Below are 25,791 nucleotides of genomic sequence, written 5' to 3' on the forward strand. Positions count from 1 at the left end.
GACCAAGGCAGTTTCCTGTGCCACCTTGGTAAACATCTAGAGTACCACACAGCCAGAGCCCATGAGTTCGGGAATCAGGGCTTCTCAGCAAAGGGGGAGCTCTTCGAGTTGGTAGTAGTTAGCACCTACTTTTTGTCTGGGAGTAAGAGAAATCCAGCTGAGCTTGGCTTAAGCCTAAAGGGAAGTTATCAACTTATATGTGAGGAGCCATACGATGGGACCCATATGCCGTGTGTCAACTTCATTCTCAGGCTGGCTGCCCCCACATGGTGGCAGAAATGCCCGTCAGCAGTTCCAGGCTCATGGCCTGCCTGATCACCAAGACCAGGAAGCCAGTCTCTCTTCCCCAATGGCTTCAGCCAAATCCTGCTGCTGACTCTTGGGTCACCAGGATCATGTACCCATCCCTGAACTAATGACTATGTCCAGAGGAGTGGGGGACACTGACTGCCCAGGTGTGGCTCGCTTGCCCACCCTAGGGCCAGGAGCAGAGAGTCAGAGTTGGGTGGCTCCTGTAGGAAGGGGGCTAAGGGAGGAAGTGGGCAACACTGAGGGGTGTCCATTCATACTTGGCCCAGGCCCAGTGGCAGAATTGGAGGTGCTTTCTAATCAACCCTGATCTCCCCAAACACATTATTTGAAGATTTCTTTTATTAAACAATGCATATTTATTAAAAACACACAGTGATTAGGGCACCTGGGTGGCTCAGTCAGTTAAACATGGGACTCTTCAATTTTGGCTCGGGTCATGGTCTTGTGGTCTCTGAGTTTGAGCCCCGCATTGGGATCTGTGCTGATGATGTGGAGCCAGTTTAGGATTCTCCTTCTCCCTGTATCTCTACCCCTCCCATTCGTGCTGTCTCTCTCTCAAACAATAAATACATATTAAAAAAATAAATATAAATAAAACATACAGTAGTTGAGATAGTTGGAAAAACTTAAATATTTTCTTAGTCTGGTGTCCTCAAAAGTGGATGTTGAGACAAGACATTCACATGGATACTGTCCTGGGAAGCATAGTCAGGGCTGCAGAGGGAAACAGGGAAGGGAGGAAAGTCAGTGTACACTGGGCTAGTGAGGGGGTTCCTGCTGTGGGCCACGGGGGTTCAGTTGCATTGGGGCTCCCTTTGTGACCGCATGGAGCACCCTCAGAAATGTCTCTCAAAGGAGCTAGGAAGCCTGAGTATCTATTGACCAAGTCCTGTCTCTCACTGGTTGAGGGTGGCCCCTAGGGTTTAACTGCCTGGCCCTATGGACCTGCCCCATTAAGGGGCAAACAAGGTTCTGCAGCGCTAACTTGCCCTTGGAGAGAAATGCAACTGGTGGAGCAGGAAGCATTGATGTGGAAGGGTGCTGCCCACTGTAGCTGACTTCCAGAGACGGTAAGGAAGGCTTGGAGGGACACCGCAGCCCTTGTGAAGAATCTGGATTGGCTTGGATCTAAAGGAATTACTATTCATTTTGTTAGGTACCTTAATGACATGGTAATTAACATAGGGAGATGCTCTTATTTTTAAAGAAATGCATTCTGAAGAATTTAAGTGTGACATGTCATGGTCTTTATAATTTGCTTCAAAATATTTCAGCAAAAGTTCAATGAAACAAATAGTGCAAAATAGTAGCTGTTGTTGAATCTACGTGACAGATATATATTCGTGGGTGTTGATTACACTATTTCTACTTTTGGTAATTTGGAGAATATTCATCATCAGAAGAAAAACCCCGGGTGGTGCTAGGATCCCTTTGTATTTGGAGGTTGGGCAGTGGCTGCTTTCCCACCCTTCTCCCTGTCCTGAAGCTCACCCAGCACAGTGGTCCAGAACTCTGGTTGGAGCTCTTGGCCTCGTCTCCAAATCGTTGTGTGACTTTGGAAAAGTGTCTGGGTCTCAGTTTCTCTTCAGGGAGGTCCAGATTTCTGGGATCTGCCACACCCTGAGGCTGTAGGGGTCTGTGAGCAAAGCTTCCAATGTGTGGTGGAAATTCCAGAATACCGACTGGAAAAACTTGGGGACTCCTAGTCAGCTGTCTTCTCTGGAGCATTGGGTGCGGGGCTGCTTCAAGACCCAGCTGCTGACTTAGGAAAGGGTCCCAGTAAGCATGCAGGGCTGTCCTCTGTCATCATGGCTGACTTTGGACTGCTGGGCCTCGGCGTGGTTAAAATCCTGGGGTGAGGGGCCCCTCCCAGGAGGAAAGCATGGCCTTGGGTTGTATGAAAAGTGGAAAGGAATGTATCTATTCCCACTACACTGCAAGCTCTTACCATAAAGGATGTGGAGCTGTGTCAAATATTTTTTTTTTTGGTCTTCTATTCAGATAATAATATGATTTGATGGATATTAGAATATTAAATCAATCTTTTATTCCTAGGATAAATGTCACTGGGTCATGGTATATTATTTTTTGGTGTATTGTGAATGCAGTTTGCTCTTATTTTAAAACTGTTTGTGCCCCATGAAGAATATTGGTTTGTACTTTTCTATTTTAATAATATCTTTTTCTGCTTTTGGTATCAGGATAAATTAGCTTCATAAAACAAGCTGGGAAGGGATTTCTCTTTTTATGTTTTCTGAGAGTTTGATAGGTTTGGTATTTTTTTCTATTTAATTTTAAAAAATAGATATCATCAGGAAAATTACTGCAGTTTAGTGCTTTCTTTGTAGGAAGATTTATAACCACAATTTCTTCAATAGATATAGGGTTATTCAGGCTTTCTGTTTCCTCTCGGTCAAGTTTGGTAGTTTGTGATTTTTAAGTAATTTGGACGTTTTCTCCAAGTTGTTGAATTTATGGCATTAAATTGTTCACACTGCCATTTTCAAACCCCTTTATTATTATGTAATATGCCATTTTATTCCTGCATATATTCCTTTTTATGGGGTCAGCTTTCCTTGATGTAACAATAGAATGTTTTAGTAATTAGTGTTTGTGTGGCATATTTTCTTTCATCTTTTATTTTTAACTTATCTGTGTCATATTTAAAGTGGATATATGGGGTGCCTGGGTGGCTCAGTTGGTTGAGGATCCCACTCCTGATTACGGCTCAGGTCATGGTCCCAAGGTTATGGGAGCAAGCCCCACATCAGGCTCAGAGACTGCCTGGGATTCACTCTCTCTCACCTCTGCCCCTTTCCCCAGGTCTCACTCTCTCTAAAATAATAATAGTAATAATAATAATAATAATAATAATAATAATAATAATAATAATAATGGATATCTTTTAGACAGCATGTAATCTGGTCCTGCTTTTTTAACAAGTCTTTGGCATTTGAATTGGAATGTTTAGACAATTTACATGTAATATGATCATTGATACATTGGATTTAAGTATATCATCCTGCTATTTATTTTCTATTTTTTTCCCATCCATTCCTTGTTCCACTTTTTCCTCTGAATTATTTTCCTGTATCTATTATTTTAGGAAGGCATTCTATCTTCTCTATAAGCTTATTAGCTATATTTCTTTGTTTTATGGTTTTAGTGATTGCTCTAGAGTTTGTAATATATATGTTTAAGTCACATCTCAGTCTATTTTCCATTAATATGATATTGCTTTATGTGTGGTGTAAGAAACTTACAACAGGTTAATTCCTTTCATGCTCTGTGTTCTGTACTATTGTTGTCACATATTTTACTTATACATGTATTAATACCCCCCACAATACATTGTTATTTTTATATTAAGTAGTTGGCTGTCCTTTAAAGAAAATAAGAAGCAAGAAAAGACAGAAGTTTTTTTTTAAAACAACCCACATATTTAGCATTTCCATACTTTTCATTCATTTGTAAAGACCTGATTTCCATTTGATACTTTCCTTCATCCATAAGAGCTTTATTTAATAATTCTTGTAATGCAAGTCTACTCATGAAAAAGAATTCTCTTGACTTTTATTTGTCTGAAAAATTCCTTATTTTGCCTTTACTTTTAAACAATATTTTCACTTGATATAGAATTCTAGATTGGTAGTCATTTTTCTTCCTCTCTAGACATAAGAGATACTATTCCATTATCTCCTGGCTTGCCTAGTTTCAGTTGAGTGATCTTTGTAATATTTTAGTTATGTTCTGTATGTGGAATACATACTTTTGAATAAGTACTTTTTCTTTGACTTTTAGGATTTTTCTCTTCATCATTGTTCTTCACAAACTTGAGAATGAAGTGCCTTTATGTGATTTTCTTCATATTTATTCTGCCTTGGGGTTTGTTTAGTTTTTTGGATATGTCAATCTATATTTTTAATAAAATTAAGAATACTTTCAGCTATGACGTCTTCAAAAAATTTGTATGTTCTCTTCTTTTTCTATGGGGACTTCTGATTATACACATGGCAGACGACTTAATATGGTCCTACATGTCATTGAGGCTCTAATTTTTTTCTCTTTTTTGCTTTTTGGGATAGTCTCTCTCAACTTTTCTTCAATTTTATTTATGTCTTCTTTCTGTAATGTCTAATTTGATTTTAAGCCTGACCAGTGATGCAGTTTTCATTTTAGATATTGTGATTTTTGGCTCTAGATGCTCCAGGTTTTTTTTTTTAAGTTTCCTTTTCTCTTTGAATTATGTTTATGTTTTCCTTAAATCCTTAAAAATATTTATAATAGCTGCTTTAAAGTCTTTTCATGCTAATGCCATTACCTTTGTGATTTCTAGGTTTAATTCTATAGACTAATTCTATTGACTGAATTACATTTTTCTGTTTTTGGTGGTGGTGGTACATGTTTGGTTATTTTTTATTAAATGCTGGACATTATGAACATGAGGTTGCTGAGTGTCTGGATTTTGTTTTCTCCCACTGGGTACACTGAGTCATGTTCTGGAAGCCACTTAGTTTACTTTCAGGTCATCTTGTACTTATGAGACGTGTTTGTAAGGTTTGTAGAATCTAGAGTAAGGTTTGTAGAGTCTAGAGTAGCCTTTACTTAGTTCTTAGACTACTAAGGTGTGCCCTTTACGGGGTTTCTCCTGAATGCCCCGAACAGGGTCTCTCATTCTTTTCAGTGAGAACTCAAATGTCTCTCAGCCTTGCTGAGTTTCAGTGTTTGCTTAACTAGCAGCTTTCCCAGAGTTGTTTTTTCCTTTGGTAGATTGTTCTTTTCCTAGACTCATGGAGTATCTCCCATCACAGCTTAGTGTTCAGCCTGACTCAGGGAATCCCTGTGTGGATTTCTGGAGCTCTTTCTCTGCATAGGTTCTTCCTCTTCAGTTCTCTGCTGCACATAATCTGGAAATCTTAGGCATCCCAAAGTCTGTTCTCTCTCTTCTCAGCATATGAAGGCTACATGCCTTGTGTGGATCTGCATGAATCTTTGCTGAGTCCAATAAATGCCTCTGGCAAATTCTTTGGACACATAGGGCTCCCATCCTTTGTTTCCCTTTTCTCTGGAACTGAAGTACTATGATGCCTATTGCTCGACATCTGAAAACAGTTGTTTTACCTATTTTTTCTATGCTTTTTTGTCTAATTGTTTTAGGTAGTAGAGAAGGCAGAATGTGGCCCTTTAAAGATGTCTATGTCCTAATCTCTGGGACCAGTGGATATGTTAAGTTCCATGGTAAAGGGAAATTAAGACTGCAGGTAAAATTAAGGTCATTAATCAGCTGTCTTTAAAATAAGGAAGTTATCCGAATGGGCCCAAGGTATCTGTATGGATCTTGAAAAGTAGAAGAGGGAGAAGGAGAGAATCAGAGAGATGGCATCATGAAAGGACTTGGTTCCATGTTGTTGGCTTTGAAGATATGAAAAGAAAACCGTAAGTCAAGGAAAGCAGGTTTCTAGAAGCTAGAATGTGCAAAGAAAGAAATTCTCTCATATAGCCTGCTGAAGGAATGCAGCTTTGCTGACACCTTGATTTTAGCTCACTCAGACTCATGTTGACCTCCAGATTTATAAGATAATAAATTTATATTGTTGAAGCCACTAAGTTTGCAGTAATTTGTTATAGCAGGAAGAGAGGTTTTGGTATTTAAAAAATTTTCTCTGGTAGTTCTAATGTGTACCCAGGGCTGAGGACCACTGACCTCATTTAACCTCCCCAATTTACAGCTGAGGCCCCTGGAACAAAGAATGGCGAGAGGCAGATACCGGGGGTGGGTCTCAGTATTGCAGAGCCCACTTAAAACAAGAGTACAGAATATGTGGGGCGCCTGGGTGGCTCAGTCGGTTAAACGTCCGGCTTCGGCTCAGGTCATGATCTCGTGGTTCGTGGGTTCGAGCCCTGCATTGGGCTCTGTGCTGGTGGCTAGCTCAGAACCTGGAGGCTGTTTCAGATTCTGTGTCTCCCTCTCTCTCTGACCCTCTCCTGCTCACGCTGTCTCTCAAAAATAAATAAAAAACATTAAAAAGCTTTTAAAAGAGTACAGAATATGTATCTTATATCCTCCCAGGAGGATGCCTCTCGGCATCCAGGTGTTTGTAATCATGGCGGGAGGGCTGCAATGCACTTGGATGCAAGATGTACATCCTCAAAACATGGTAGGGAAGGCCAACCCATTAGCTATGCAAAACTATGGATTTCTGCAGTTCTAAAATCAGTTTAATCAGCCTTATTACCACAAAAGTGCCCACATATAAACCTGGTGTGAGTCATTGGTTGGTTTTGATCAAGTTGATGAGAATTCTGGTGTTTAACAGACTTCCGCACTCTGGAGAACCACAGAACGTATTCTGCCGGGGCTCCTATCAATTGCATCTCCAGCTTTACATCAGCAATGGCGGTTCTCAGCTTGGTTTCAATCATTCCAGGCATTTAAAAAAATTAGTGCTTTCACTGAGCCAGCAGGAGCCAAGCGTTGCCTAGATTTCAGCGTTCAGTAGCATTCTGAGATTTATTGATTCATGTTCAAAATTTCAGGGACTCAAGGATTCCTTGGTGAGATCATTAGTTGAGAATTTTTCCTCCTTCTTTTCCTCCCTTCCCTTCCTCTTCAATTCCCTTCTCCTTCTTCCTTCTATTTTTAAAATTAACCTTAGGTTGGTCACACCTGGGGCACTTGGACGCCTCTGCCTGTGGACCATATGCGGGTTAGTAGACAATTGGATTATCCCAAGGCTCCTTTCCTGCCTTGACATTTTTCTAATTCCACAATGCCTCTGGATGATTCTTGGCTGTTACCCAGTTTAGGATTTCAGGCTGATAATGACAGCCAGATGACCTCTCTCTGCTCCTCTCTCCACAGTGCACTCTTAGCTTTTGCTTGGGCCTTGACTCACTGTTTAGCTTAGAAAAACCCACTCAGCAAGCTGGCATTTTGCAGGTGGTTGAGGACAGATGCAGAGAGTGAAGACAGAAATGGTGGTTAACACTTCTGGAGTGTGTACGGTTGTTCCCCATGCTCGGCCAGGAGAGCGAGACTATTGATAGATACTAAATATTACCCTCAATTTATACACGAGGAGACTGCAGGCGCAGAGGGATTAAGTAACTTTTGAAAGGACACAATAATTAAGTAGCAGACTGGGATTTGTACCCAAGCAGTTTAGAAGCTTGTTCTTAACCACCACCACCCTACTGTCAAAGGATCAGCCCAGCGTTTGGATCAGAGTAGGTGGCATCTGAATGCCATACTTTGTTTTATTTATTTATTTATTTTTATTTATTATTGAGGCAGAGAGAAACAGAGTACGAGTGGGGGAGAGGCAGAGAGAGAAGGAGACATAGAACCCAAAGACAGGCTACAGGCTCTGAGCTGTCAGCACAGAGCCCGAGGCAGGGCTTGAACCCATGACCCGTGAGATCATGACCTGAGCTGAAGTCGGATGCTCAACCGACTGAGCCACCCAGGCGCCCCCGAAATGCCATACTTTGAAGGACCAGAAGGCATTCCTCTCTATGTCCAGTCATATGCGTGAACCTCCCTTGTGAATTCCTTTTACATTTGAGTAAAGGCATCACCTGTCATAGAGTCTGTATCTGGACAGACTGTATTGAGACCGACGCATGGTGCCTCTATCTGCTGGTTTGCAGTTTGCCCTGAACCTTGGTTTCCTTATCTGTAAAATGGGGCTGCTAATAGCAGTTTCAGAGGGTTATCATGAGGATTCATTGAAATCCACCTGGCACAGAGGGCCCACCCTTCACTAAGGGATGGACCCATGGAAGGAAACACCATACTCTATGAGTGACATTAGTGTGGAGACTTAGAGAGGAGAATTTGGGGAGACAGTGCACATACAGCATAGAGAATTCCTGTATCTCCTTCTCCTAGCATTTCCTGAGGTTAACATCTTATAGAATTGTATATACCTTGCATAGAATTATTCAAACCAATACATTTATATTGGGTAATGTTATTACAAACTACAGACTTCACTCAGCTTTCACTGGTTTTCTCATTAATGTCCTTTTCCTGTTCCAGGATCCGATCCAGACCCTGTGTGGTATTTAGTTGCCGGGTCTCCCTAGTCCCACTGTAATCTGTGACAGTGCCTCAGTGTGCCCTTGCTGTTCATGACCTTAACGCTTCAGAAGGGGTACTGAGCGGTTATTTTCCAGGATGGCATCCAATTTGTGCTTGTTTGATTTTTCCTTCATGATTATACGGAGGTTATGCATTTCTGGCGGGTGTGATGTGTCTCTCTCAGGACATCATATCAGGGGCCACGTGATGTCGATACGTCTTATTACTGGTGATGTTAAATTTGGTCACTTGATTAAGGTCGGGTCTGCTGAATTTCTGCACTGCAGATTACTGTGTCTCCCACCCCCCTTCATAATTGATAAACATCTTGGGGGAGGTATTTAGAGACAATTCAAATCTTCTACTCCTTGAACTTTCACCTAGTAATTTTAACATCTTGTCTGCAATAATTATTACTGTGGTGTTGTAAGAGCAAATTTTTAAATTTTCCTCATTCATTTCACATATATTAATAGGAATTCTTGGGTAAGGAAGAGCTGCCCCCATTTGTTTATTTATTCAGTTATTTATTTATAGCCATATGGCTCCTGGGTATTTACCTTATGAGTTATAATTTGATATTCTCATTATTTATTTTGTTGCTACCATTGTCCCAGCCTTGGCCCGTGGGGACCCTTTCCTCTGTCCTTTTGACCCATGGGCAGGGTTTACTGGCATGGTCAAGGCCAAGAGCCCAGAGTTCGCCTTAGGGCAGTGAAGGCTGGGGTGTGAGAGAGTGTGAGTGTGTTGAAGGAGAAATGGCAGAGCCCAGCGCCCTTCTCCACAGAGCATCTGCTCCTGTGAAACTCAAGCAGCTCTGACATTTCCCTGGACCAATCCTGTCTCCCTGCTCCATTCTACAGTTGAGGAAAGTAAGGCCTTGGGAAGGGAAGGGCCTTGTTGGAGGCCACAGAGCAGGTGGGGTGGGTGGTGAGATAGGAGGGCAACCTTGGCCGTCAGGTCCCGTGCCCCTGGCACCCATCCCCGGTGCAGCGCCTGGTTGCAGGCAGCCTGCTTCAGCCTTTGGGCAACCAAGGGTCTGAGGGAGGCTTGTTCCATCGGCAGAGGAACAGGCGACTTCTGGTGCAAAGTTTCTTCAGGAAGCCCTGGGGCTGTTGGCTCTGCTCCCTCTTCTTTCTGCCCAGCTGAAAGGGAGGGTTTTTTTGTGCCAAATCCCCAGCTCCGGCCCAGTGGGGGCCTCTAATCCCCTCCTGGCTCAGGAACATGGTTCAGCCAGGTCTGGCGGAGGTGCCCCCAGAGAGAGGATTTCTGCAGGCCTGGGAACAGGGTACCACGTGGCCTCAGGCCCACCCCGGCGAGGGCTGGCAGGCTAGCAGCAGAGCATGGGAAACAGGCACAGGGGTTGAAGCTGATGCTAAGTTCTGTGGGAGTCAGGGGCTACATTCATGAGGGTCCAGTGGGCAGAACATGGGAAGCGACAGGCGGCTGTGACCCACAAGACCAACCTGTAGCAATTTCTTTAACATCTGAGGTCTTCTGGCCCTGGTGGTCTGCATACGCACTAGTCCCTGAGTTGTGCGGAGACACAGCACACCCAACCAAAATAGAAAGGCCTCCTTTCAATCATGTAAGCACAATCAGGAAGCAGAGGTTATGAGTCCTGCCAATGCCTTTCTAGTCTACAAGGAACTTTTTAATGAGGCAGGCTGGATAGGGGTCTGAGTCCTCACTGTATAGATGCTGCAACAGAGGCCTGATAGAAAGGGGCTTACTCTGATCTGGCAACCCCTATGATTCTAGAAAGACCCAGGTCTTCCCACTCCTGAGTTCTGGGCTGTCCCATGACGCTGTGCTGTCTTTGGGGCCTGTGCTCTTGTATCTGACTTGTCTCTAGCCACAGTGAGCGGTGCCCGGGGCTCAGTCGGTACTTTGGAAAGTCTTCGGAGCATTCCTTGGACTTCCACAGGGTGGGCTGTGGTCTTGGGCACCTCAGGGAGGACCAGCAGCAACCCCAGACCCGTCAGCACTGACAGACGAGGTGACCGAGGAGAGTGTGTACGCAGGCTCGTGGGCACACATGCACATGTTGGGCTGTGCAAGGAGCAGCGTGCGTTTGGAGGAGTCTGCCGAGAGGCTCTTGGCTGGATCCCGGCCCTTGTCTGGCTTTGGTTTCATACTTCCTGCCCCAGCAGGCCTGGGGAGGCCAAAATGCACAGATGGCCATCTGGCTGGCACTTTAGGACATGGCCCAGTGCTCACTCTCAGCCTCCCCTCCCCCCCACCCTTCTCTGCTTTGGTGGCTCTGTTGACTCTGCAAAGGCGTGGTGGGGCCAGGACAGGGAGGCACTGTGGGGTCAGGGTGAGGGGCTCAAGAACAGGACTGGAGTGTGGCAGAGCTGCCCACTCCATCCTCGATCAGACTTGCGTTGAAGAGAACTGCGACCTGCCACCCTGGTCCTGACGCCTGTGAGCAGGAGGGTCACAGAGTGGGGGAGCCCTGATGTGGCTCCTGGTGCGAGCACTCTCCACGGCCCGCTCCCTGAAGTCCGTTCCCAAGAGCCAGTCAGAGGGATTACAGCTCCCTCATTGGTTCCTTCGTCCCTACATTCATTCCATAAGCCTCTCTTACTGCGTATAGTATGTGAACACCTATTCTAGGCCCTGGCAGGGCCACCAAGATGAATAAAGAACCACAGATTGTATCAGAACCCGCTTCTGGTTCCAGAGCGTTGAGGTTGTCTACTGGGGGTGATGAGGCCAGTTCCTCCCAAGCGTCCCCGTAGCCACCCTGCTCTCTGCAGCATTTTGGAGGCAGAGGATACAGTAAGGATGGTGGGAGGTGCCGGGCAAGGAAGGGAGGTCTGGGCCCCGCGGCCTCCCTACTCTGTGTCCTGGTAGGGGTTGCCAGATTCAGCAAAGACAAAAAGCAAAACCAAGACTCCCAGTGAAATTTGCATGTCAGATAAACCATGAAATGAGCTGATCTGCAATCCTGTCCCTCCCGCTCCTGCTAGTTGCTGGGTAGCCTGAGGGCAAGACACACATGGCTTCTCCCTGCCCAGCCTGGCTGTCACCAGCACCAGAAGAGGGACTGCAGAGCCCACACCGAAGCCTCAGGGCATGTGTGAGGGGGGCGGAGGGGTCCTCCCCATTCCACACAACCTCCACCTCTGGGCAGGTGAGAAGCCCCTGTTGAGGGGCCTGTTGTCTTAATGTTTAAAAAGGATCATTTAGGATGAGTTTGTTCAATGCAATATTTGGGACTTACTTCTACTCAAAAGGTTTGTTTCTTCTCTGAAATTAAAATTCACCCGGGCACTCTGTATTTTATCTGGCAATTGGATGGCCTGCTCAAAGGGGGCCTCCCTGGGCCTCTGCTGCTCTGTTAGCACCACAAAGGTGAGAAGGAGGTAAGAGCCAGGAGCCTCCAGCTCCCCAGAGAGCTGACTCGGCCTGCTTCAAGTGTTCCCTGGCCCAGTGCCACCTGTTGGGTAGGACAGACACCTCCAAAGTCTACGGAGAAGTGTCTGGGTGGTTGAGGAGACAGGCCTGCTCTTACAGTATCCCCAGTTTCCTCTCATCCTCATGGGACATGTCAGCCCTAGTGAATCATTGGCTGCCATTGCATGAAAGGGCTGGCTTACGGATAGTCCTGGGTCATCAGAGGTCCCCAGACAAGAAAGGTCCTGGGCTGTCTGCCCATCTCACTACTCTTTTGGCTTCTAGTCTAACTGTGTCCTTGACTGTTGCAGGGGGAGGCCAGAGCGGGGAAGGGGAACCCCAGTGTCACAGGGCACACAGTGAGGGACAAAAAGCAACCCTCCAGCTACCGGAGAATCTGTCCTGTGCCCCCTGGGACCCTCCTGGCACTGCACAGTGTCCCCTGAGGGTTATCCTTGGGACCATGGGGGTTCTGCCCAAGAAGGACTAATGGGATCTGGGTGGGGGAGGGGAGCTCTGCCCGAAAGGTGAGTGGTGCATTTGTCTGAAGCCAGTCTGGCCTGGGGCGTTGCGGATTGCTTTGAGCATAAACAATTCCATATGTCCAACAGGCTGATTAGCCACACAGCGACGGGGAGGGGGAGAGATCGTGAATAAGGAATCCATATTAACCAAAGATCCAGCGATAGAGGCCCAGCTGAAAGAAATTAAAAAGATCGTATTTTCAAACACTGGCCCTCCAACAGGGGATTTTTTCTAGCTGCCAGCGAGTGTGTTACACATTTCAGACACTAACGTATTGAGGAAAACAAACAAATAAACAAAAGTTGAAAGGCGGGAGGCCTCCTGGGTCTGATAGAAATCTCAATGACGTTCCCTCCTGCCTTTTTTTTTTTTTTAAATGCAACGAGCAATAATATCTAACAGAAAATTCTTCCACAGTCTGGATGCAGTTCACCCATTGTTCCTCTGGAAAAATGTCATCTCTTTAAGCGTCTGCATGTTGGCGATTGTTAGGAGGAAAGAGCTAAGCAGAGTTTCCTTTATTTATTTATGTCCCTCTTGCTGAATTCTGATGAAGCCCAGGCAGGCAGGCAGTAGAGCATCTGGCTTCTCAGAGAGATGGCTGCGTGGAGAGGGGCCCTGATTCCGGACACAGGGAGTGCGTGCGGGCTCTCTTGAGCTGATGGGGTCTCCGTGTTGCCAGGGTGGGGGCCTGCAGTGAAATCTCTCACTTCCCCATGTGGACATGCTCCCAGGTCCTGCTCGGGGCACTCCCGGCCCTGTTCGCTCTTCGGGCCCGGCAGGCTGTGTGTGGAGCACAGGGGCAGGACTGAGAGCCTCACTTGTGTGCAGAGGGTAAAGGCGGGTTGGAAGGGGCACAAATGTTATGTCCAAAGCAAGGTGCTCATGCTCCTATAGGGCCCAGAAGCCACAGCCTCTGAGGCTGGACTACAGGACCCAGGCATGTTTGGTGCGGAGGTTAGTGGGGGCACCCCCAGAGGGGGAGTCAAGTCCTGTCCTGTCTTTGTGCCTTTGTCCTCACGGGCCAGTATGGAAAGGTTCTATCTTGAAGGAGCGTATGTTGTGACAAAAGATGGAGAAGAGAGTCTTCTCTCTCTTTTTTTAAAGTTTATTTTGAGGGAGAGTGAGAGAGCATGAGCAGGGGAGTGGCAGAGAGAGAGAGAGAGAGAGAGAGAGAGAGAGAGAGAGAGGGAGAGAGAATCCCAAGCAGATTCCCTGCTGTCAGCGCAGAGCCCAGTGAGGGGCTCAAACTCATGAACTGTGAGATCATGACCTGAGCCAAAATCAGGAGTTGGATGCTTAACCGACTGAGCCACCCAGATGCCCCAAGAGTCTTCTCTTTAGGCTCAGATGATAGCACTGTCCTGCAGAATCTGGTAAAAGGTTGGGATGGTGGCCCTGTAACTGGATTGAGCTCCCTGTCATTGGACAGGTGACAATGTGTGACATTTATTGACCCCATTGCCCCATTCCCAGACTACTATCGAGTTACCATACTTTCAAGTAAAAAGGCATACTTATTTTTTTTCCTAGTAAAACCAGGAAATTATCTTGGGCACTCAGAGAGCTCAAGTCATTTGTGTAAAGTCACACAGCACTTGGTAGTCAGACCTGCCTTGGAAACCCGGACTCTGGCCTCCCAGTCCTGGTTCCTTCCCTGAGAAGCACCGTGGTGACTGGCTGGCTCCTCAGGCCAGGAAAGGGTCTGTGTCTGATGTGACTGATGACTCAGTGCTGTGTCCACTGTGGGACGTCCTTGTTGAGAGCACAGACATTGCAGCTGGAACTCCAGGAATCCCCAGGGCCACGGACACTCTGGGCCAGGTGGGCCAGGATCTAAAGTGGACATGGACAGCAGTCCCTCGAGGTCCTGCAGCCCAGCACAGCATGTCTGAGAAGGAGAGGAAAAGCACGGCACAGCTCGTCCCCCCCCCCCCCCCCCCCCCCCCCCCCCCCGCCTTTCCCGGATCGCTCAGCAAAGCAGAATCGCAACCATCTGAAATCACCAGCATTTCCAACATTGCATTTACGTGACCTAGCGGCCTGCGGCTGGGCAGAAACACTTGTGGGAGAGGCTGGTTGTCCCCTCTGAGCTCACACGAGGAATGTGGCTCAAATGAGCAACATGTCCTCTCTCATTTTGGCTCCTTGTAGATGTTATTTTTTTTTTTTTTTAAAGAAAGCTTCAGAATGCTGCCTTTTCGAGAAGCTCTGGACACTCGCTGGGAACTGTCTCGTTGGATACTCGTCACCTGCAGAGAAAACGGTCTATGCGTCCAGTGGTTTGGCATCCGGAGGTCAGAGAGGGCAGCATCATGTGCAGGACTCGTGAATAATAGTTCTGTGGGTTGGGGTGGGGACTGAACACCTTGCTGATGGTGGTCGTCAGGGCACTGATCCTGGTGCCATCTACTGACAGTGTGACCTTAGGAAAGACAGGTTTCTTCTGCATTTTGGGTCCTCATCTATAAGCATGATCGGTCATCTATGACCTTGACCTCAGAGAGGTATACTTTAGTGGGTAGGAACAAAGTGGAGCTCGTTCTTGGATCCCAGGCAGAGTGAAGGAACAGCTCTGGGAAGAGAAAGGACAGTTGGGGAAAAGGGCTGGTGGGGGCAGATTCTTCTCATTTCCTCCTACTGTGAATGCACTATGTTCTTTTGGCCTGGGGCTTCTGGTATCAAGGGGGGAAGATAGTGATGTGTGAAGTCACACTAGCACTGTTACTGCCAAGATGGGGAAACTGAGGTCCAAGGAGGGGAAGGGGTAGCTTCCTGAGGCCACAGAGAGAGCAGTGGCTGACCTGCTGGTTTCCTGCCATCTGTGCTGACCTCTGCCTATGCACCTGCCTCCCCTAGGGAGCTACGCACCGTGAGAGCACTGGCCCAGAGGCGGCTGCAGGAATTGAGAAAGTTTCCCCTCCCACTCAGCCCGTCTTTTGGATTTCCCTAGAAAAGTGACCAGAGGCACTGGGCATCACCTGGACAGCTGAGGGGAGGCACCCATGTTATGTGGAAAGAGAAGGAAGAGTTCCAGCTCTGCCCTCCCTAGGCTGTGGCACGGTGCACGTGGCTTTACCTGCCTCATCTGTGAAATGGGGGCAGGACTCCAGCCTTTTAAGCAGTTGTGAGGATTGGCTATTCATTGAACAGGTACTGATGGGTCATTGTCTAAGTGCCAGGCTTTGCTCCAGAAAGTGGGACAGCTGTGAGCTAGATTGGGGGTCCGTCTGCATGAAGCTGCCTCTGTACTGGAGCAGACAGCCGAGAGACAAGCAGAAGAGGAAGACACAACATCCTTTCACACTGCAATGATAATGCAGCAGAGCAATGTGAACGCGCGTGAGTGGCATGGGTAGGGCAGGAACTGTTTCAGAATAAGAGGAAGGCAGAGGTGTATGGAACTTCCCAGGCTGTGGAAACGGCAAGTGCCAAGTTCCTGGGGGCAGGAAGGAGGCCAGCAGCTAGAGTCCACTGGGAACGGAAAGCGATGCTGGGGATAAGTGGCAGGGCCAGGCATAGGGCCGAGCTGGGCTCAGCCAGTAATAGATGGCCAACCATGTTCAGATCGGATCTGATGCAATGGGCCAAGGGAACCGTGCCCCACACTTGGGTGCCCCGCACTTTACAAGCCCCGGTAAAATCTGGGCAGCACAGGCTGGTACGTGACTCTTCTCAGACACGGGTGCCTGGTCCACGCCTGGTGGGGAGGTGGAAGTTGGTGTCCATGCATATCTGGGGAGCTGTGAGGTCTCAAGCTGTCTCTGATGGCTGGAGAGAAGGCAATAGGACAGAGCAGAGCTGGTGAAGCCAAAAGACTGGCACTGTGAATTGCTGGCCATGGAGCCTTCCCAGACAACACAGGCATGAAGGGTTGGGGGGTGTCACCGAGTCCCTGGCAGTGATAATGCACAGCGTGAAGAAAGAAACCCTCAGAACAGAATAGCTTGCTTGGATCAGCAATTCTGAAAGTGCGCTCTGCTGAGCACCAGTTCTCGGCATGGGGCGGGTGTGATGCCCTAGTTTAGCAGCCACTGTTGGTTGTCCTTCTGGACCCAGGCCCCTCCTTCCTCCTTTACAAGGCTATATTCAGGCATACATCTTTCATGGGCCTTGGGGGAGGCAGGTTTGAGCCACAGACCCTGTCACAAGGCGTGAGCTATGAGAAGTTTTAGCTAGAAGTTCCATGGACGCTCCCTAAACTAAAAGAAGTACCTAACATCACTTAGTTAGGCTCAAGCAACTTAGGAACTATTCATGCTGGAGCAACTTATTGCCCATCTGCCAAAACAATATAAAGAACTGAAAGAAAAATGTAATAATTTTAATTTATTCTTAAAAAACTACAATTGCATACTGATGAGATGATGTGTCCCTGTTGGGCACCGCATGACTTCTCAAACTTTGGATTTGGATGGGACATTGCTGCTGTCATCTTCTGTTCTACATTGGTTTTCATTCCACGCTTTTTTTTTTTTTTTTAATTACAGCAACCACTGAAAACCTAGCTTCTCAAAGATCTGATATCATTCGAGGAGTATAGCATGATCTAATGTGGAAACTATGAAGTAATGTGAACTAGTAGATCCTGTGGTATCTGGTACTGCTGTGTATCTCTTGAAAACTTTAAATATCCTGCAACACCCCTGAATTTTTTGTGGCAGTCTGGGGTGCCTCAGTCTGCAGGTTGGGGAACATGAGTGTAAAGCAATCAGTCATTGGTTTAATCAGGAGCATGTGCCAAGATTCTGGCCAATGAAATGCAAAGGAGTCTTTTGGGAGGTTTGTGGGAAAAGGTGTACTTTGCCCATAAAGGATGTTTGGGAAGAAGGTGTCTCCTGCTCCTGCTGGCTTTTGTGGTGTCCTCAGGGATGTTCTGGAACTGCAGCTTCTGTCCTGGACCCAATGGGGGATAGCTATCCCAGGGAGAACACTCCGAGGTGAGCGGAGGGGAAAGATGGAGGGACTCTTGGCTTTGACGCCATTGTTAGCGGCCGGATCCTGGAAGCAGCCCCCTCTGGCCTTCCTATTTCGTGAGCTCAGAGCTTCCTTGACAGTTTCACCTGTTCAGAACTGGATTTCCTACTTGCCAGCAGCCCAGAGCACCCTTCCCAATACTCCAGCAAAGGATGCTTGGGAAACTGTGCTTTCTCTCCTTCATTAAAGGTCACCTATCAAAGCCTCTGAGAACTCCCACAATTCTCTGCTTACTTTTGTTCAGTGCAGAGTTTGCCAGATTGACTTGACCGAGGAAACCTTTTTTCCATAGAACCCAATTAACATCTCACAAGACACTCCTGTGCCAAAAAACACACTTTTGAAAGGGATGCCTTAGATCCCTTCTTATAGCTGTGCAGCCCCACCCACCCCAGAAGCCCTTACACACAGACTCCCACCTCAGAGGCGCGCCAGGGTCCACATGTGTTTCTGTTCAATGGGGGAGACTAAATGAAGCCAGATGTACCTGGGCAGCCCACAGGCAGAAGAAGCAATGATTTAATGGCCCAGCTATGCAGGGATTAGCTAGAGAAAGCTCCCAAGGAGGGGTTGGGGACTTGCCGCCAGTCTGCTAATGGATTCAGCAGAAATGCCCCTGTGGGCTGTGCATGACTGCCATGTGCATGAGTGCTGTGTTCCTGACTGCTGTCTGCAAGACTGCTGTGCCCAGGACTGCTGTGTCCATGACCTCTGTGTTAGTAGGTACTGTGTCCATGATTGCTGTCCTGTGACCCCTGTGCGCATGACCGCAGTGCCCATCATCACAGTGTCCATGAGTGTTCTGTCCAGGATTGCCGTGTTCATGAACTCTGTGTCCCTGAATCCTATGTCCTTCACCTCTGTGTCATAATCCCAGCGCCTGTAACTACTGTGTCCATGGTCGCTGTGCTCATGATCACAGTATGAATGACCACTCAGTCCATGACAACTGCGCCCATAACTGCTATGCCCGTGACTACTGTGCCATGACCTCTTGCTCACAATCTCTGCGCCCATGACCACTATGCCCAGGACTCTGAGTCCATGGCTGTGTAGAGGGTCAGAACTTCTGTGCTTCCCAGGACAAGGTGCCCCAGCCTTTGTCTCCCCGATCCAGGAGAGTCACTAGCTGTGGCACTTAGGCCATTCCCTTCCCACTCTGGGGCCAAGAGATTATCTGGCCCAGGGGTTTTCCAAGAGTGTTCCAAGGACCCTTGGGGTTCTGGAGAAGCCCCTTCACCGATTCAGCCAAGACAGCTTTTATTTATTCTTTTTATCCACTGGGTCTCCATGTAAGAGTTCACTAGAAAAAGACTTCATGGCAGGAAAAAAAAGTCTAAAACCACTGATGCTGTCTAGCCATGCATTTTGCAGAAGAGAGGGCTGGGACCTCCCTAGAGATGTGTGGGAGAACCAGAACAGAGGGAGGGGCTGGGGTCAGGTGGGGGAGCGGAGGACACGGCCTGCAGAGGCAGTGGTTTGTTCTCCCTGCTGGCGTTGCCTGCCATGACCCCAGAGAAGAGTGCTTTAAAACAGTAGGAGATGCGGCCAGGAGCCACACAAAGCATGCTTCTCCCAACCTGGGTCGCTGGTGAGGACCTAGGAGGCAGGCTGGGAACTCGACTTCGGAGTTTGGGTGCATTTATTCACTCAGCTGAGGTTTAGAGGCTGACAAGTGGCCGCTCACCCCAGGCCAGGCACCTCTACACAAGAGTTCAGCTTCTTGTAACTGCCTGAGCTGGGTCTCAGCCCGCCTGGTGCTACCGATTTAGCAATGGGGGCTTCAAAAGGTGTGTAACATCCAGGAGAAAGATAAGCTTATAGGTCAATGAACATCTTTCAATCTGTCATATTAATCAATATGTTTATCTTTTGCCAACGCAGTGGTAAAATAATAATCTATAATATCAATGTATATTTAATATGTTCATATTATAGTTGTGCCTTCTCTCTGAGTACTCACGTGGTCTTCCCTCTGTGTGTGTCTGTGTCCTCGTCTCTGCTTTTTTATTTTTTAAAACATTTTTAAAAATATGTATTTATGTTTAGGGAGAGAGAGAGAGCAAGGGTGGGCAAGCACATGTCGGGGAGTGGCAGAGAGGGAGACAGAGAATCCCAAGCAGGCTCCATGCTGTCCATGCAGAGCCCGATGTGGGGCTCAAACTCACGAACTGCGAGATCGTGACCTGAGCCGAAACCAAGAGTTGGACGCTTAACAGACTGAGCCACCCAGGTGCTCCCCCTCATCCCTTTTTATAAAAACACCAGTTACACTGGATCAGGACCCACCCTAATGACCATATGTTAATTTAATTTAATTTAATTACCTTTTCAAAAGACCTTATGTCTAAATACAGCCCCATTCTGAGGTGCCGGAGGTCAGGACTCAACAGACGAATGGGGAGGGGGCACCATCTAGCCCTGATTTCTCTCTTGAGTTCATGTTTCCCTTGCAACTATCTCCCTTCTTTCTTCCTCTCTCTCCCTCTTTCTTTCTTTCTTCCTCTTTCTTTCTTTCTTTCTTTCTTTCTTTCTTTCTTTCTTTCTTTCTTTCTTTCTTTCTTTCTTTCTTTCTTTCTTTCTTTTTATTTTTGAAAAGAGAAGGGTTCTAAATAGAACGAGTCTTGCATGAGAGACACCTGCTTTCAGACAGGGAGTCTGTCCAGCTCCCTGATTCTGTCCATAGGGCCACGAGTCGAGGTGCTCTCCAGTGCTGGGCTCTGGGCAGGCTGAAGCTGCTAGAAGGAATACAAAGGGCACTGGTGCCATAGGGAGGATTCTGGCACTTTCCCTTTCCTTCAGAGGCCAGGGCTTGGTCAAACTATATTCAAGATGTGCAGTACTGGAATTCTGAGGTTATTGGGGGTTGCTCATGACTATGTAATATCCAGGTGTTGGAATTCCTAGTCCATAACAAGCCCCAGGTGTCAGAGAGACCCTCCCCATCCGCTCCAGTTCCGTCCCATCCCAGGCCCCTTCAGCGGAATGGGGTAGACATGGGGTGGGTCTCCTGATACAGAAGAGGCTCCATTTCCTTAGGTTTGAATGTGTAGAGGATCTCACAGCCTCTTGAATGCTGGAAATTCGTTTTATTAGAATTGTGTCAGGGAAGGGGGTTGAGAGACGCGGGGTGAGAGCCCTCAGCCACCCTATTTCAATGTCACTGGAGAGCTATTTTGCTGCCCTTGAAAATTAAATGCTACATTCCAGAGTGGTTATCCATGTGAACTTTGTGAACATTTATTGATTTTATTTTAAATGGGTCCTCATAGGGCTCCTGGGTGGCCCAGTTAAGTGTCTGACTTTGGCTCAGGTCATGATCTTTCGGTCCATGAGTTTGAGCCCCCATCATGCTCTGTGCTGACAGCTCGGAGTCTGGAGCCTGCTTCTGATTCTGTCTTTCTCTCTCTCTGTCCCTCCTGCTTATGCTCTGTCTCTCCCTCTCTCTCAAAAATAAAGATTAAAAAAAATTTTAATCGGTCCTCCTGCAGTTAATCCCAATATAAGGAAGAGGAGGAAGAGGAGGAGGAAGGGGAGGGGCAGGAGAAGCCAGTGGGGGCTTATGAGTTGGATTCCCTTTTGTTTTGCCCTGTGCTCTGGTGGCTTTGCCTCTTCTGGAGTCTCTCATCCTGAGACACAAGCCTTGGTGCATCACAGTGATTTTGTCCCCTTGGTGATCTGGCACCTCGGTAGGTCTTGTGATCTTAACGTCAGACTCGCGGGCATGGGTTTCAATCATTCTAGAGCTTGAACCAACCCACCTGGGCCAGGATGGGGCCTGCCGACCCCACCTGGAGAGCAGGTGGTGCAGGAGGAAAGGGACTCATGGGGTTTTGGCAGTCACCCCTCTCCACCTGGTCTCTACAAAAGGTAGACCAGCCTGGAGTGGAGGGCTTGAAGCCTGGGTTCAGCCCCTCCTCTGAGACTCATTTCGGCTTTGAGCGAGTCTCTTCCTTCTCTGCACTTCGGGCTCGCCATCTCCTGAATGAGGAAGTTAAGAGGAGTTTGTTAGTGCCCATGAGGCACCAGCCGCGGGGGGAGGTGCTGAGGATGCACAAAGACAAGAAAACGAGCCCCCGTGGCTCTTGGAGAGGTAGGCTGCTGCAAGCCAGGCACATCACTTCCTCATTGTTTTTCTCCCCGGAATATATTTGTGTTATTTCTTTCTCATTATGAAAGCAGTTCATGCTTATTATTTTAGAAATATATGTGGAATGCTCAGCTAAGGAAAACAAAAGCAGAATGGTGCCCGCACATCTCACGCGCCCAGAGACAAGCACCGTTAACATCTTTTCCTCCAGACTGTTTCCTATGACCGTGAACGCATATGCATACTTAAACACGGAACCAAGCTCCCACTGTACACTGTCTGTCTTTCTCAGTCCTCACAACCACAGTATGAGATGGTTTGTGTGACTTTCACCCTATAGATGCAAAACCAGAGACTCGAAGAAGTAGGGTAGCTTGCTCAAGGTGGCAGGACTGTGGCTCCTGGGATGCAGTGCCGAGCCAGGTTGATGTCCTGTCCAAAGCTCCTTCTCCACGCCGATGCCTGGGAGGGAAGCAGGCAGGGAGGCAAGGGATTGTTCTGGCAGCACCACACCAATGCACCGGGGCCGGACCAATGCACTTGCATCTGGGTAGCTGATTCAGGCGTCACAAGGAAGCTCACCCTTGATTGGTGTCCTAGGAACAAGATGGACTGTGTCCAGTGGAGAAGCAGCAGGAAAATGCTTCAGGTGGAGAGGAAAGGAGGAACAAAGTCAAGAGAGTGAAAGTCTACCGAGTCCCTTCCTCCTCAGCAAAAGGAGGCAGTCCAGGGCAACTGGCTGTGCATAGTGTGTGTGTTGGAGAGATGCAGGGGCGGGAGCAGAAGGGGGCTGGCTGGTGTCAGTCTGAGGAGGGCCATGAACGATCGGGCCAAGAGGTTGAGCTTTCTCCTTAGGGTGATGGGGAGCTATTGAGAGTTCTTAATGGGCTACGAATGAAGCTTTTAGAGGAAGGCCATATGGAGGGTAGAACAGGGCAAGGAGAGTGAGGAGTCCTTCTTCTGACTCTTTGATTCTCTGTCTGACCCCCGTTCACACCCCCAGGAAAGAGTGGCTGAAAAAGAGGAGGAATCGGGTCCCAGGGGTCGTAGGAAGGTGGCTGGGTTCCCAAATGTTCATCCTATAAAAACCCACCTTACAAGCTAATGAGGAAGGACATGAGGCCCCAGATGTGTGTGGTGGGGCCACAGATGAGCCCATTACTCAGAGGGAGCAAGTGGTTGGGGAATGAATGGCTGATTTAAAGACAGTAATCCCTGTTTTGTCTCTAAATCTTGGCTCAGCTGTCTGCACCAACATCTGCTTGCTCCATCTCCCACACGAGGTGAGTCCCCTTCACTGCCTGGGACAGGAGTGACATTGTTCAAGTTTTTACCTGGGTGCCTTTTGTCTGGGAGGCTTGATGTTCTGCATTCCATTCAGTGGAGTCAAGCACTGGCTCGACTTTGACAGTGTCCCGTAGTCATTGGAAAGGGCTGAGGCGGAGGCGGATTGTGGGGGGAGGGCTCATGTCTTTCAGGTACCTGGGCTACCAAGAGCACCCACACATCAAATGCCCAAGCTGCATGTGTGACAGGACGTATAGATGTCAGAGTGGAGTCAATGAATGAATAGGTGATGGGGAGAAATGGCCTGCTGCTGAGTGTAGACTGGGTGGCCGGATGAGAGGGAACATGTGTGAAGAAGGCTAGGCTGTGTCACAGTAGCAAACACGGCTTGTGCACATGGCCTTTGTGAGTAGGATGTCCTGTAAAGCTGGCTCAGGATGGGATTAGATATGCCTTCGTTAGGCGTGGTGCCTGTGGAAGATTAAAGGCAAAGGGCGGGGAAGCTCAGCCCAGATCCTAGCCCTGAGGAAGGACAGAGGGAAGGGACACTGGGATGGGGGGAGCTTGACCACTGCACACTTCTGTGAAGGCCTGGGGCAGGCCGATGGGGAGCCCCCAGTCCAACATTGCCCACTGGTAGAATCCCACTTCTGGCCCAGTCGTGGGCTTGGGTCATCTGTGGGAAGAGCATGGGGGAAACAGCGTGCCTCCTGTGAACACCGTGCTGGGTTAGGGGACACGGCTGGCAGGTGTCAATCTGCCCTGCTTCCAGCAGCTTCTCTGGAAGGGCCGCCTCTCAGGCTGCTGAGGTGGGCTGGGAGCTGGGCTCTGTGCACTCCTCACTCTGAACCCAGGCTTGTTGTCAGACTGCAGCTGTCGCTGGGATGCACTCAACCATGATGTCTGGAGGGGGCCTCACACTGGCCATGGAAGGCTCTAGTTCATGGGGGACGCATACCAGCTCCAGTAGCAACCCTGGGCTAAAGCCTGTCCTCTACCACGAGGGGTCTAACCAAAGAAAATCGCCTCCCGTCTGGAAGAGAGGGGACTGGGAACATCAGAACAACACTAATGCCTTCCATGGCACTTGAGGAAAAGGTGCCCCTGAAGGACAGAAAGAAGAGATGTGTCAATGCTGTGACTGGGAAAAGGGAGGGGAGAATGGGGGAGCAGCAGTTCAAGAGTGGAGGGGTGAATGATGAGGGCGGCCTGAACAAGCGAATATGTGAATGGATAATGGAGAAATGAGGGGATGAGGTGGCCTGAGGGTTGGGGCGCAGAGTGGGGGACGTAGGAATGGATGAGCAGAGGTGATATGGAGAAGCAAGGGGGAGAGGGCACAGGCCTCACTGGCTTTGGAAGGGCAACAAGCCACATGTCTCCCTTCCCCTTGCCACCTCCCCTTGGGCTGCATTTGTCCCCCAGATTGCGCCAATGGCCCCGGGTGGTTGCTGCAAAGGCATCCTCTCCAGAGGCCATGGGATACTGGAGCCCAGGGAAGGGATGTCGACAGCATCTCACCGTGTTGAACCTTGAAGATCAGAGTGTGGGGCTGTCTGTGCTCACCTTTTGCAGAGAGGGGTTGAAAGTTGCCATCTGCTGTGACCCTCCATGCTGGGAGGCCCCAGAAATGCCCTTTTACCACCATGATGTCCAGCATGTCCCAAATCCACCCAGTGAAAATGTATCTCATTTGGTTTAAGCCTCTAAGATTCTTTTAAAAGAAAGAAGCCTCTGAACAACCCCACTCCCAATCACTGAAGGGCAGGTGGGGGCCGCTGGGGTGAGAGACCCATCCTGGCTCTCGAGGAGAGCTGGGGGAGGGCCCTGCCCACAGGAGAGCTATGGAATGGCCTTAGGCGAGTTCCTTCCATCCTGGGGCCTCAGGTTCACTGCTGTGAAAGGGAAGGGGTTCAACCAGATCCTATTTTTTATAAGCATGGAGCCAAGATCCTGGGTGATGGCCACAGTTCATTGGTTTGATGCCTAGAAAGGAGCAGAGTTGTACAACCTTTGTCCCCGTGCGCCGGGAGCGTCTGCCTTTGAGGTGTGCAGGCTGGCCTGCTGGTGATCTGAGCCAGGCCACCAGCTCCGGATGAAAGGGCCCGTGAGAATAGCCGGGGCTGGGTGTGTAGACGCTCTCACTTCTGTTTGCTACTGAACAAACAGCACACAGCAGGCAGGCAGTGCCAGGGACACACACAGAGCAGGCTCAGGGCCCTGGGCATCTGTGCTTCCAAAGTGCGCCTGACGTTCAGAACTCAACAGATCTTGCCCAAAGAGGGGAATCTGGCAGGTCAGAAGGCCCAGAGCTGCGGGTCCACCGCCTTTTCTATAAACTTTGTATTGAAGTATCATATGCTTACAGAGCAGGTCATGAATAGTAAGTGTCCTCCCTGATGGAATTTCACAAAGAGTGAATATACCTGCGTTGCCAGCGCTGAGATCAAGAAACAGAACATGCCCAGCATCCCAGAGACCTCGGTTCTCCTTTGTGTCTGGCTTCTTTCTCTCCCATGTAAAGTCCAACGTCGGACTTCTCTCCTCCTCACTGTGGCACAGTGTTCCATTGTACGGCTCTGGCTCTTCCACTGTAGGCCTGTATTGGCACTCAGGGGTCTCCCTGTCACCTGTAAGGTTATTCTCGCTGCCCCGCTGTTACATTCTTCTGCATTCTACTTCTTCCTGTGCCACCACGTTCATGGTAGCCTGAGCGTGATCTATCACGGGTAGCAAAACCATGAGAGCAAGGAGGTGGAGGCCAGAGCCCTGAGTTGGGGCTTCTGAAGGCCACACCAGCACTGCTCGTGGGAGGTGGGGGTGAAGTGGAGGGGTAGGGGAGAGCACAGGGCAAGGACAGGCCAGCCTGGGCTCCTCTGCCACCATGAAGGTGGGTGGCCAGGGTCTCTCAGGGTGACTGTGATTATTATGCAAGGGTGATGTCACTTGGATGTCAGATTTCTGTCCACCTGGCAAAGGTAGGAGAGGATGAGTGGACAGGAGGGCTGCGCAGGCCACTGTGGCCCCAAGTGTGCAGACGGCTGCAGGGACAGTGAGGCAGTCAGATGGTTAGGACTTGTGCATGGACGGGATGGGAAGGCAAAGAGCAGGAACT

The 25,791-nt window shown here is 48.7% G+C and overlaps 1 long non-coding RNA gene across 2 annotated transcripts; it reads right to left on the reverse strand.

Moving 5' to 3' along the window:
* Positions 1 to 21,652: 21,652 nt before the first annotated feature.
* Positions 21,653 to 25,551, reverse strand: LOC115272539. 2 transcript variants are annotated; one of them, XR_003900399.1, is made up of 2 exons: positions 25,103 to 25,551; positions 21,653 to 22,032 (listed from the first exon to the last, which is right to left on the reverse strand). It is a non-coding gene; the product is annotated as an uncharacterized LOC115272539 (long non-coding RNA). The 2 variants fall into 2 exon arrangements; XR_003900400.1 differs by having other exon boundaries at positions 24,243 to 25,551.
* Positions 25,552 to 25,791: the final 240 nt, after the last annotated feature.

Source organism: Suricata suricatta, chromosome 2 (assembly GCF_006229205.1).
Source record: "Suricata suricatta isolate VVHF042 chromosome 2, meerkat_22Aug2017_6uvM2_HiC, whole genome shotgun sequence".
Lineage (NCBI taxonomy): Eukaryota > Metazoa > Chordata > Mammalia > Carnivora > Herpestidae > Suricata > Suricata suricatta.